This window comes from Pongo abelii, chromosome X (assembly GCF_028885655.2).
Source record: "Pongo abelii isolate AG06213 chromosome X, NHGRI_mPonAbe1-v2.0_pri, whole genome shotgun sequence".
Lineage (NCBI taxonomy): Eukaryota > Metazoa > Chordata > Mammalia > Primates > Hominidae > Pongo > Pongo abelii.
The window spans coordinates 9,670,085-9,682,194 of record NC_072008.2 but is presented as its reverse complement, the minus strand read 5'-3'; the positions used below and the strand labels follow the sequence as shown (position 1 = coordinate 9,682,194).

Below are 12,110 nucleotides of genomic sequence, written 5' to 3'. Positions count from 1 at the left end.
CATCCCAGAACGACTGCCTAGTCCCTTCTCGGCTTGGAATCTTCCTGCCTGAGAACTTCAACAGTGAACGCCCCTGAATGTGAACATTCCTCATAACCATACCAACCCCTTTAAGACTGAGAGACAAAAAACACTAACACCAGGGTCTGTGATGGATGCCTTTGAAAGGAGGACATGTGTTGAAACCACACACACCTCAAGGAAACTGTTAGAAGCCCTCACTTTCTGAGATGCAGCACGCAACATAGGCAGAAAGAGTATGTTATGTAGGTTATTCCCAACCTTACTAATGAACTACAGCAACAGAGTACCATTTTTGAGGATAATGCCAAATGACTATCTGCATGTATAAACCACACAAGTTATCAAAGGCTACAAAAACACTCACTCATGTATAAACCCAAACACAGATACCTCACGCAGAGGAGAAATTCAATGTGTGCTGGATTCAATGAAATAGAGGCTTATGTTTCCAAAGTACTGAAATAATACCCACTCAAAACATTGATGAGAGAAAGATCCCCTCCCAGCTTCCCTCTGACATTTAAAATATGGTTCAATGGCATTTCGAAAAATATTGACTGGTGTAACAGCCACTTTGGAAAAATTCAGTTCCTCAAAATGTTCAACAGAGGTACCATATGACCCACTGCTAAGTAAATGCCACAGAGAAATGAAACATGTCCACACAAAAAAACTTGAATATGTGTGTTCATGACATCATTGTTAATAACAACCAAAAGGGAAATACAACCCCAATTTCCATCAACTGATGCATGAATCAAGTATGTTCTACCCATGGTCTAGCCACACAATGGAATATTCTGACATAAAAAGAAATGACACATGCCACAATGCACATGAACCTTGAAAACATTATACTGAATGAAAAAGCCAGTCAGAAAATTCAAATTCACTAATACATTACAAATTTTGTTTTTATAAACAGACTACACCTTTCATTAAAATACTTATACATGTTTAACTTGTTAACACAATCTACATATGAGTATGTCTGGCTTTAAACAAAAGTACCTCAAACAATAAGCTGCTTATTTTAATTAAATTTAAGTCTATCATTTTAGTTCTAGTTGGTTCTCTTAAAATAGTAAATCAAAAAGCTTCCTCAAAATTCTATCTTTACACTTTAAAACTGCCCAAGTTCTATAGGTTTGTTTTTTTTTTTTTAACTAAAAAGGCATTAGAGAAAGAAACAGAAAATTAAATAACAATTAAGTAAAATGAAACTAAAATCACACATACCAAAAGGTAATAAGATAACTTTTACAGAACTTTTGGGGCACGCGTCTCAGTTTTAGTTTGGGCTACGGGCTTCTCAACTCTTGACACCTGTGCACATACAATTGTTTGGTGTGCTAGTCAGGAAACCTTAGCATCTCACCAGATTTACACATAGTAATCTCCACGATTTTCTAATAAGTTTCAAAGTTAACTAGCAAATCAATTTGGAGACAAGACACAAATCATACTAAGAAACTGATCAAGCATAGAATTAAGATATAGGAGCCAAATAAAATCTATACTCATGCACCCAATTATAATTAACTTGTCTGCATAATTGTAATTCATAATGTTGACAAGAGAGGTTGATTTTAGAAGGTGTCATCCTCGCCTGGTAAGACCCAGAAAAATTTGTTATAGCTCCTTCAGGATCCAAAATTCTCAGAAGGCAGGCCAGATGCAGTGGCTCACACTTGTAATCCCAGCACTTTGGGAAGCCGAGGTGGGCGGATCACTTGAGCTCAGTTCGAGACCAGCCTGGACAACATGGTGAAACCCTGTCTCTACTAAAACTATTTTAAAAATTAGCCGGGTGTGGTGGCAGGCGCCTGTAATCCCAGCTACTTGAGAGGCTGAGGCAGGAGAATCGCTTGAACCCGGGAGGCGGAGGTTGCAGTGAGCCGAGATCGCACCACTGCACTCCAGCCTGGGTGACAGAGCAAAGACTCTGTCTCAAAACAAACAAACAAACAAAAACAAAACAAAACAAAACAAAACAAAAACACAACCCAAAATTCTCAGAAGTCAGTAAAAAGGCAAATTTCTCATTCGGAATTGACTATGCAGCTCCCAATGATTTAATGATTGTCTGTCTACTACCTTCAACCTTCAGTAAGGAGAAAGACCGGGCACTTCCCCTGAAAACATCGTTTAAAACAGAAGGGGTTCCATTTTGGGAAAATGCAGTTCTGCTCCTCAAACGGATTTCAGGTACAAGGGCAAGGATCCAATGGCATGCTGGGCTGCTTACCTTATGGTGACTTCATGTATGGACCTGTGGACCAGCAGGCTTCCCAGCATCCGGTCATAAAAATGGGAAGCCGTCTGCAGGGACCAGCCTAGGGAGAAAGGGAAAGGTTTGAAACAAAAGACTTAAAAATCATTGGGGTGTGTTTACCTCTCAACCATCCCGTTCCTTTAGGTTTTTTTCTTCTTCCTAATTAAAACTTAACACATTTTATTGGTTCTTAATTTCTGTCTTAGTCCATAGCACAGATTGTAAGGTTTTGTTTGCAAAGTGAAAAAGAGGAGAAATTAAAAGTGGCCGGTCAGGCATTATGCATGTAGAAGTTCTGAAATAAAAGAGTCTCAAAATAGATAAAATTAATGTTAGCTCAGCTATTGCTACTGCTATTATTTAAAGATAATTTAAAGATTTAAATTAATTTTAAATTACATTAAATTTAAAGATAAATTAAGGTTCCCTTGAAATATCCTTGTTTTTGGAACAGGGCCTTATTCAGCTGATACATGAACCTGTGCACACCCTCGGGAGAAGACAACACGCTTTAGCTAAACAGTCCCCATCGCTTGGGCTAGCTTTCCAATAACTCTGCCAGGCACATTTGTGTGCATATATGCATTCTCATGTACTGTGCTCATAAAAACACACAAACAGGTCAGAATCCTTTCTCCTCCGGCTCCCCTAAAATCAAGAAAACCAAAGGCACCCACTAACGTCTCAACTTTTCATTTACTCTTCAGACATTTCTGTTTCACAAGGGTTCCATTTGCACTGATTTATGAGGAAGCCAGGTTTATGGCTCATAAAATGATAATCCTTTATATCAAAAATTGTTTTTATTTCTCAGTCACTATAAATACGAATCAGTGAACCATTTACCTAATGATATTTACCTTATAAAATTTCTTTGGTTGTGAATGATTCCTGCCTCCTAGAGAGTATAAATTATCGTCTATCATCTACAAATTCAAGAACTAAGGAAATTAAATGTCCACCATTTTCTCTAAATTCTTATTTAATAGTCTTAAGTGATAATAAAAAGGTACCAGGTTTAATATAATTGAAGTCCACAAGTGAAGCTATAAGTGAAGGTGTTTCTTATTAGGGAGTTTATATAGAAACTCAAGTGTTTTAAGGAAATTCAAGTAAATTATTCCCACTGAGTCATGTTTATAGTTATGTTGTTTAAAGGAAGGAGATTAAAAAAAATCTACAAGCAGGTTCACAGGCCCCTAAATTGCATTACGGTACATTGAAAACAAAAACCATAAGGATATTCAAGATGAAAGTAATAACCAGGGCAATTTGTAAAAAATCTACCACTGAAGTAAAATAATGAGAGTGAAACTAAATTCATCTGTAACTCTGAATAGAAATGAAAGGGCACCAGGGAAGCAGGCACAAAGGAATCTTGATTTTGCTTATAAAATATACTTTTAACTATGAAAAAAATCTGCAGTGGAGATGAAACAGGACAATACTCCTTATAGTGAGCTGGAGAGACCAAATTACTGTTTTCAGGATTGGGTTATAAATTACCAGGGGAAAAAATAGCCTTATGATGAAATTGCTAAATACCATAAAGTATCAAAATATGAGCAGATGTCACCACAATAAGTTCCAAATTGCTTGTAAATTAAAACATTAAAACCCACAATAATTCAATAAGTAATTAATATACAAACAGCTCTTATTACAAGCTGTTCAGAAGAAAGCTTGCAATCAAATTCCTATTCTTTGGTCCAAAACAGATGGTAACCCACAAATGAGAGTCTTGAAATTTGAGATTATCTCTTATATATGTTGTTAAATTCAATAAGTATAATTAACTTATCATCTGTGTGTGATCAAACACAAAAATAGGAATTATGACTTTGGTTAATAACATTCTTCTGGTTATGAAACATGTCAAAAATAATTAGTTTATTGCTAGAAACAATACATTTAAATGAGAAATCAGACCTTCCAACACCTGGTCATTACTGATTTCCCCATTATTAGTACACAAATAGAACCACAATAAACAGCCCTGGCAAGAAAGTTTACATATTGCCAAATATTTGTGTGAAATACAAACGATTTTAACAAATGCCATATGCTCTTTATTTTTACAACTAAATAAATGCTGATATGTGACAAATATAAAAGGGATTCTAATTTTCTGGTAGTCCTCTGCTCTTGGTGTGGTGTGCCATGCATGTATAGTGACAGTCCCTCCACATTGAACATGGAGAGGTTTTGAAGGGGCTCTCTAAGCTGACACAACACAGCATGTACCTGCTTCTCCAAAGAAAGTAGGTTAGAACAGAGCTTGCAGTGCTATGTACATTTCTTCAAAACACTGAATTCAAACACTGTAATCAAATAAAATACAAGATAACTTAGAAACTGCAAATCCATCAGCCTGCTCCTCCCCCAAAATTTCTCTTTTTCTTTTAGTCACACAAGCACACCTCATTAAGAGACCCCAGGTGTTCCACTACTGAGTTCTTGCCAATGGTAGGGGAGAGGAGCTGGGAAAAGATGTGCACAACTTGTGGTCATGGGGGTTGCTTGAGAGCCTGTCTGACCCTTAGGAAGGCAGGATAGTAACACAAAAGGAACCTGGATCCGCCGATGCTCTTGGGGATTTGACACCTACCCTTCTGGGACTACCGCCTGCCTTTGTCTCAAATTGCTGTATTTTGATATTTAGCCTATTCTCTAAGTAGAATACAGAATCCCTGGGCGATGATCTCAATTTTCCTCATGGTATCCGGTGTTTCCTTCAGTCACATCATCCATAACACAAATTATACCTTTTCTACCCGAACAGGAGGAAGAGTCCTTTCTTTTTCAAGTTCATTTCTACAGTCCAGGCTTGACACATAACACATACTTGATAAAAGTTAGCTTAATGAATGAAGGATGTACCATATATAATCAATTAAAACATTACAGTTGCTGATCACACACGTTAATATAGATTTCGGAAGTCCTCTACACATTCATTTCTTCATGATGTCTGCCTTAATTCTCTTGTGAAAAATCAGAAGAAAATGCAGCCTTTTCACATGGATATTGGAATTCAGAAAGATTCCTGTGGAGTTATTTTTACTGGCATCTTTGAGGATGTTCTTGGGGGAAGCACGAAAATTTCAAGAGATAGTTTTAAAGAAAAGGACACAGAACGGTCTGGTATTGTTTTCCGATGTTTTAGAATTCTAGATCTCCAAGTGCAAGCACCAGTTATCACTCCATTGTGTCTGTATTTATGAGTAGGCAGTCTTTGTATATTTCCTTGAACTGGTGCCTCACCGACACTGTCATTTCACTGTTCGTTGTGTCTGGAAACAGATCTAGGCATATGTGAGCCAGCCACAAACAGTTCATTTTCCACCTTTTAATTCTTCACACAACTATTGTTTCATACAGCTGAAGAGTTACAAAGGTCCAGCCAAATGTTGTCCAAACTCAATAGCACCCTCAGCTAAATTTCATCCTATATGCAGATCAGCTGGTTTGTTCCCATTCAACTATAAATCCTGTACATCACTTTTCAATCGTGCTTTGTGAATTCCTCTGCATATTTGTAAAACCACTGTAAGGGATTTTTAAATTGAATACAAGAAATAATACTCTAAAGCACTGAGAGACTCTTCTTTTTAATACTATGTTTTCAAATTCAGAAAGGGGCATTCCTCGAAAGCAGTCATTTTGAGAAATTATATTCTTTTCCTATCAGGAAAGAATTAGCAACTTTAAAGACTCCTCTTTTGACACAGCCTTCAGAACCCATTCACCTAAGAAAAACCAGAACAGCACACCTCAGGCCCAACATAGACATTCCCCTGGACCATACATGGTTGTTGCTGTTTTTTTTTTTTGCTTTGTTTTCAGTTGGAATAAAAGTAGCAACATAAAAAATTTTTAAAAAATTCTTATTTTTTTTTTAAATATAGAGATGGGGGTCTTGATATGTTGCCCAGGCTGGTCTTGAACTCCTGGCTTCAAGTGATGCTCCTGCCTCAGCCTCCCAAAGTGCTGGGATTTCAGGTGTGAGCCACTGAGCCTGGCCAAATTAAAGCGTACAATTTAGTGGTACGTTCAGATGTTATGCAACCACCACCTATGTCAAGTTCCAAACCATTTTCAATCACCTGGAAAGCAGTTCTGGTGCCCATTAAGCAGTCACTCCTATTCCCTCCTCCCCCAGGCCTGGTGACCACAGAACGCTTTCTGGCTCTATGAATTTCCCTATTTGGGGCACTAAATGAGATCATACAATATGGGACCTCTTGCATCTGGCTTCTTTCACTGAGCATGTTTTCCCAGAGCATCCATGTTGTAGCACGTTCCAGGGCTTCACTCCTTTTATGGCTGAATACTATGCTACTGCGTGGCTGGACCACATTGTGTTTTTCCAGGCAGCAGCTGACGGGCACCTGGCTTGGGTCAACCATGCTGCTATGAACATTCATGTCCTTGGGGCAATGGCTAGCAGTGGAATGCCTGGCATCGTTCTGCCTTTATCCTTCTTTACCTGAGTCTCCTCCTCCCCAGGAATGAAAGGTGCACAGGATGGGCGGAGGGAGGCCAAGCTGGAGAGAGCCAGGACCTGGGGAAAGGAGCAGAAGGCCTAGGGCCAGCAGGCAGGGTGGCCAACAAAGGGGATGGATGCACAAGGAGGAGCCGGGAGCCTGCCCATGGAAGAGCCATAGCCAACAACAACCACATGCCAGAGCCCTGCTTGGCAAGCACTGTCTGTCTGACAAGCTCATGCTGTGTGCAGGGCTGCACATGCTCACTACCTGGCTGCCACTGCAGACTGAGCATTCCTCTACACAGATCAAATCCCTACCAAGCATTTGCCCGATGACAACAAAGGATGCACCATTTTCCGCTTGAAGCAAACTTTTTTTTTCCCACTCAGAAGCATATGTATTACACATTTAATCCCAAATAAAAGCATGGGATTGGCATCACGTTTCTGTATTTTAATACGGTGTTCTGGAGCAGGGGTGACAGTGCCTGCTGCCGCCCCCTCCCCACACCCCCCGCCATCTCCCAGGGGATATTAAGCAATGTCTGGAGATATTTTGGGGTGTCCCAACTGGAAGTGGAGGTGCTACTGGCATCTCTTGGTAAAACAGAATCAAATTTGTATGATAAAATTCCTTCGGGTGCTCATGGCGAGGCCAGCATGGTACAACACTGAGGCCCCCTGCCTACAGCCATACCAACTCAGCAGCCGCAGGAAGGAGGCGCCGGGACACGGCCCCTCCAGCCCCCATCCTGCCTTTAGGTGGGCGGACATCTTGCCTGCAGCCTCGAAAGACCCCACGCTGGTATCACTCAGCTAACTGAGGCCAACACTCCCAGCTTTCAGAATCTAACACTTTGTCACAGGCAGGTCGGAAACATACCTGGGCAAGGGGCCTTCTCAGCCAGCACCTCATCAAATGGGGGGTAATCATTCGCAGAGTTGTCGCCAGGAAAAATGAGAACCAAGTGAACTTGGAAGCCAATCGACTGGAGTTTTAGAGTAAGTAGGGGAGCGTTTGCCAAGGCATGCTCTTCAGAGTGCCGTTTCTCAGGCTGTTTAGTAGATGTTTAGTATGTGTCATCTGAAAAACAGCTCCACACTTCAAAACAATTGGCAACATCGGGTTAAATAAAGTTATTAAAAATTAATAGGCTGGGTGCAGTGGCTCATGCCTGTAATTGCAGCACTTTGGGAGGCCGAGGTGGGAAGATCACTTGAGGCCAGGAGTTCAGGACCAGTCTGGGCAACATAGCAAGACCCCATCTCTGTTAAATAATAATAATAGCTAACATGTATATTGCACCTGTTACATGCCTGGCTCTGTTCTGAGAGCTTTGAGCTTGGATTAAATAATCTAATTAATAATTGTAAATATTTAATGTGCTTAGTACACTAAGTGCTTCTACAGCATACACTGTGTCCGACGGCAGTGGTGGTTTCCATGTGTACAGGAGCGTGTGAGGGAGCACTGTTACTATCCCGTTCTCACACAGAGGGAACGGACACACTGACATGCAGCTCCAGGTCTAGGTCCCAGGGCTGGGGAATGGTGGAGCTGGGGTGTGAATGCTTGCAGTCCGACTCCAGGGTTTGCACTTGTCACCATGAGGTTCTACCGCCTTTTAATTTGCTGCAGAGTTTGCTAAAAGCTTTGATCAGCTGTTGTGCGTCGTGAGTGCAAAGATGAAGAATTTAGGATTTACTGTGAATCCCACCTCCCACAACCTCACGGTGTATCTTCACTGCCATATCCCAAGGCCATACCAGCCAGTCGTGCATCTGTACAATAAATGTCCAGTCGGTCCTCATGATTTCCTCCCAGCTCTGGGCTGCACGTATCCTGGGCAGCACGTATCCTGTGAACCCCTCTATCCCGCCTTACTGCTAATGGACTTGTCCAGGTGTCTAAGTGCCCATGCAGATGAGGATACGCCATGCTCAAGGTGCTAGGGTTTGCCTGACTCTCCTCGGTTTCTCTATGAAAGACATCTCCACATGTTGAAATCCTAAAGATACTTTTCTGACTGACTCTGAATACCTCAGTCACTAAACATTCTAATAAGCTGAGATTTTACTGTTAGGAGACTATGTGTTCTCCAATGTGTATTTTTTTAAGACTCTGCAAGCTTGAAATCTAAAGGTGACAGTACTTGACTAAAATGAATGCAAGTGTGCCAAGATGGTAACAACTTATAAAAATACACGTTACTTTTAATATCATAATAGTGTCAAGAAGCAGGGCAGTTCTGTGTGAGCCTCATCCACTGGGAATCAAAATTGGGCCAGCATCCTCATTTCTCTTTCTACTCACCAAACTATGAAAATGGGTATGGGGAGGTGGAAAGTCACAATGCATTCATTATTTCCTCATATCTTACCATCTCATCTTTTTTTCTTTTTAAATTCACTTTTGGAATAGTCTTGATCTAGGTGCATTATTTTTTACCACTGTAGTAAACCTCTGCCCTTCTTTTTTATATGTGCTCCTCAGAGGCAACTCCGAAGAGTCCCCTTCTTTTTAAAGTTATATTTATAACATAAAAAAAAGTTCTGTATTATTTTCTTAATAATCAATGACCAATTTTGCACACAAATTCCTTAGGCCTAACTTTAATGTTATTTAAAAATAAGCATATATGTTATAAGCAAACTAGAAGGCTATAAATTAAAACCAAAGAACATCTTAAAAGAGTTTTCTTTTAAAACCAAGTCTGCATGATTAAATGATAAAAATTGCTTGTCCCATGTCTACAGAAGAAAACTAGAGTTTGAATGTTTTTGAAATTAACATTTCAGTACTGCCATCTGTAAATGGTAATCCTGGGTATGCCATCAATTTCCCTTTAGTATGTTCATGGATCATTACTGTACAAAATGAGAGAGATAGATTGTGGTAATAGCTTTTGTAGCTGAAACAAGGAAAAAAGGTTACTACTGGAGCACTCCCATAAAGCTGGCGGTTACGCAGGCAATTGTTACTGACATCTTTTCCACAAGCTAATCGTGTTTGCATACCCTCTACACAATACCAGGCAAATGCCCAACTGCTTTCTCGTAACCCAACTCTAAAAGGTCCAAGGAGCCAATATGGAGTTATAAAAATATGTAAAAATAATAAACACTGGATTTCATCAGTGTTTCCCTAACTGGGTTTAGTGTTCATTAATAAAACACTAGTACTGAGATGATAAAATATGTTACTTAAAACACATTTTGGCTGGGCGCTGTGGCTCACGCCTGTAATCCTAGCACTTTGGGAGGCCGAGGTGGGTAGATTACTTGAGGCCAGGAGTCCGAGACCAGCCTGGCGAACATAGCAAAATCCCAGCTCTACTAAAAATACAAAAAAGTTAGCTGGGTGTTGTGGCATGCGCCTGCAGTCTCGGCTACTCAGGAGGCTGAGGCACGAGAATCGCTTGAACTCGGGAGGCGGAGGTTGCGGTAAGCTAAGATCGCGGCCACTGCACTCCAGCCTGGGTGATAGAGCCAGACTGTCTCAAAAAAACCACAAAAACCAAAAACACATTTTAAGGATTCCAAGATCAAATAAAGTTGTAAAACTCTCGGTTAAGGAAAGTAAAACAGATTCAAAAACCTAAACAAACTCCAAGCAGGATAAACAGCATAGAAAACCCCAACAAGACACCATCAATTTCTTGAAAATCAGTGACAAACTCTTAAAAGCAGCCAGAAAAAAAACCCAAAAGTTATATCCAGAGGAAAAATGATAGTAAAAACTGCAAACTCCTTGTCAAAAGCTATGCAAGGCAGAAGACAATGAAATCTTTAAAGAACTGAGAGGATGTATCAATGCAAAATTCTACACTCAGATGAAATATCTTTCAAAGAATGATGGCAAAATAAAGAGTTTACCAAACAAGCAAAAGCAGAGAGAATTCACTTCCTGTAGACCTGCATTACAAGACAGACTGAAGGGAGTCCATGAAGGGGAAGAAAAACTTCGGATGGAAAATGCGGATTCCCACAAAGAAATGATGAGTGGCAGAAATAGTAAATATAACATATAAATATAAACATATTTTCTTCTCTTTAAAAGAATTTTTTTCCATGTAATCGACTTCTTAGTACAAAATTAAAAACTATGTATTATGGTGTTTTAACATGTATAAAAGTAAAATGTACGGCAAATGTAGCACAAAGAACTAAGAATGGAAGGAGAATGAAAGCACATTGTTGTAAGGCTCTTATATGTGAAGTAAAATATCTTTCAAACATAGATTGTGATAAGGTTAAACATGAAAACTGTCAACACTAGAGCAACACCCTAAAAAATAAAGCAATGAGTTATTGCTAATAAGCTTACTGTAAAGTATAGTCACAAAAAAGCCCCAGTTTATGCAAAAGCACACAGGAACCGAGGAAAAAGGAAACACAGAGTAAGTGGTACAAAGAGAAAACAAAGAGCAAGTGGTAAATGGTATAACCACTCCAGCGAAAAGGCTGAGACGGGAACAGCAGACACTGTGGGCTACTGCCGGGTGAAGAATGCGAGGAAGGAGAGGAACAGAGACGATAACTATTGGGTACCAGGCTGAATACTAGGGTGACAAAATAATCTGTACAACCCCCCCATGACATGAGTTTACCTATGTAACAAACCTGCACATGTACCCCTGAACCTAAAAGTTCAAAAATAAAATAAAAATCAAAGCAAAATAAATAAGAGGCCGAGATTGTGAAACTGGATTTAAAAAGCCAGAGTCTTCTCTATGCTGTCTGTAACAAACCTACTACTTTGAATACATGTATATTCTGTTACTGAATATATGTATATATATTACCCATATATCTCATATATGTTATATATTGATTATATGTTGTTGATATATAGTCTCTGAAAATATGAACAGCCAGCCCTCTGTATCCACAAGTTCTGCATCTAAGGATTGAAAATATTTTTAAGGCCAGGTGTGGTGGCTCACGCCTCTAATCCCGGCACTTTGGGAGGCCAAGGCGAGAGGACTGATTGAGGCCAGGAGTTCGAGACCAGTCTGGGCAACATGGTGAAACCCAGTCTCTACAAAAAATACAAAAATTAGCTGGGCGTGGTAGCTCACGCCTGTAGTCCCAGCTACTTGGGAGGCTGAGGTGGGAGGATCACCTGAGCGCGGGAGGAAGGGGCTGCAGTGAGCTTAGCAAGACCCTGTGTCAAAAAAAGAAAGAAAAAATATTTTTTAAAAAAATAAAAACAATACAATAAAAACAATTTTAAAAACAATATAACAATTATTTACATAGTATTTACATTGTATTAGGTATTCCAAGTAATCTACGATTTAAAGTTTACAGGAAGATGTG

The 12,110-nt window shown here is 39.8% G+C and overlaps 1 protein-coding gene across 6 annotated transcripts in view; it reads right to left on the bottom strand.

Annotated features, from left to right (window-relative positions):
- Nucleotides 1-12,110, bottom strand: part of TBL1X (transducin beta like 1 X-linked) — a 256,356-nt gene that overhangs the window by 77,060 nt on the left and 167,186 nt on the right. For 3 of the 6 annotated variants that reach the window (XM_054544319.1, XM_063721105.1, XM_063721104.1), the window contains exon 2: nt 2,273-2,360. The exons of the other annotated variants lie outside the window; for them this stretch is intronic. The gene's annotated coding sequence lies outside the window, so the exon portion shown is untranslated. The remainder of the gene's footprint in view (nt 1-2,272; nt 2,361-12,110) is intronic. 6 annotated transcript variants of the gene reach the window in all.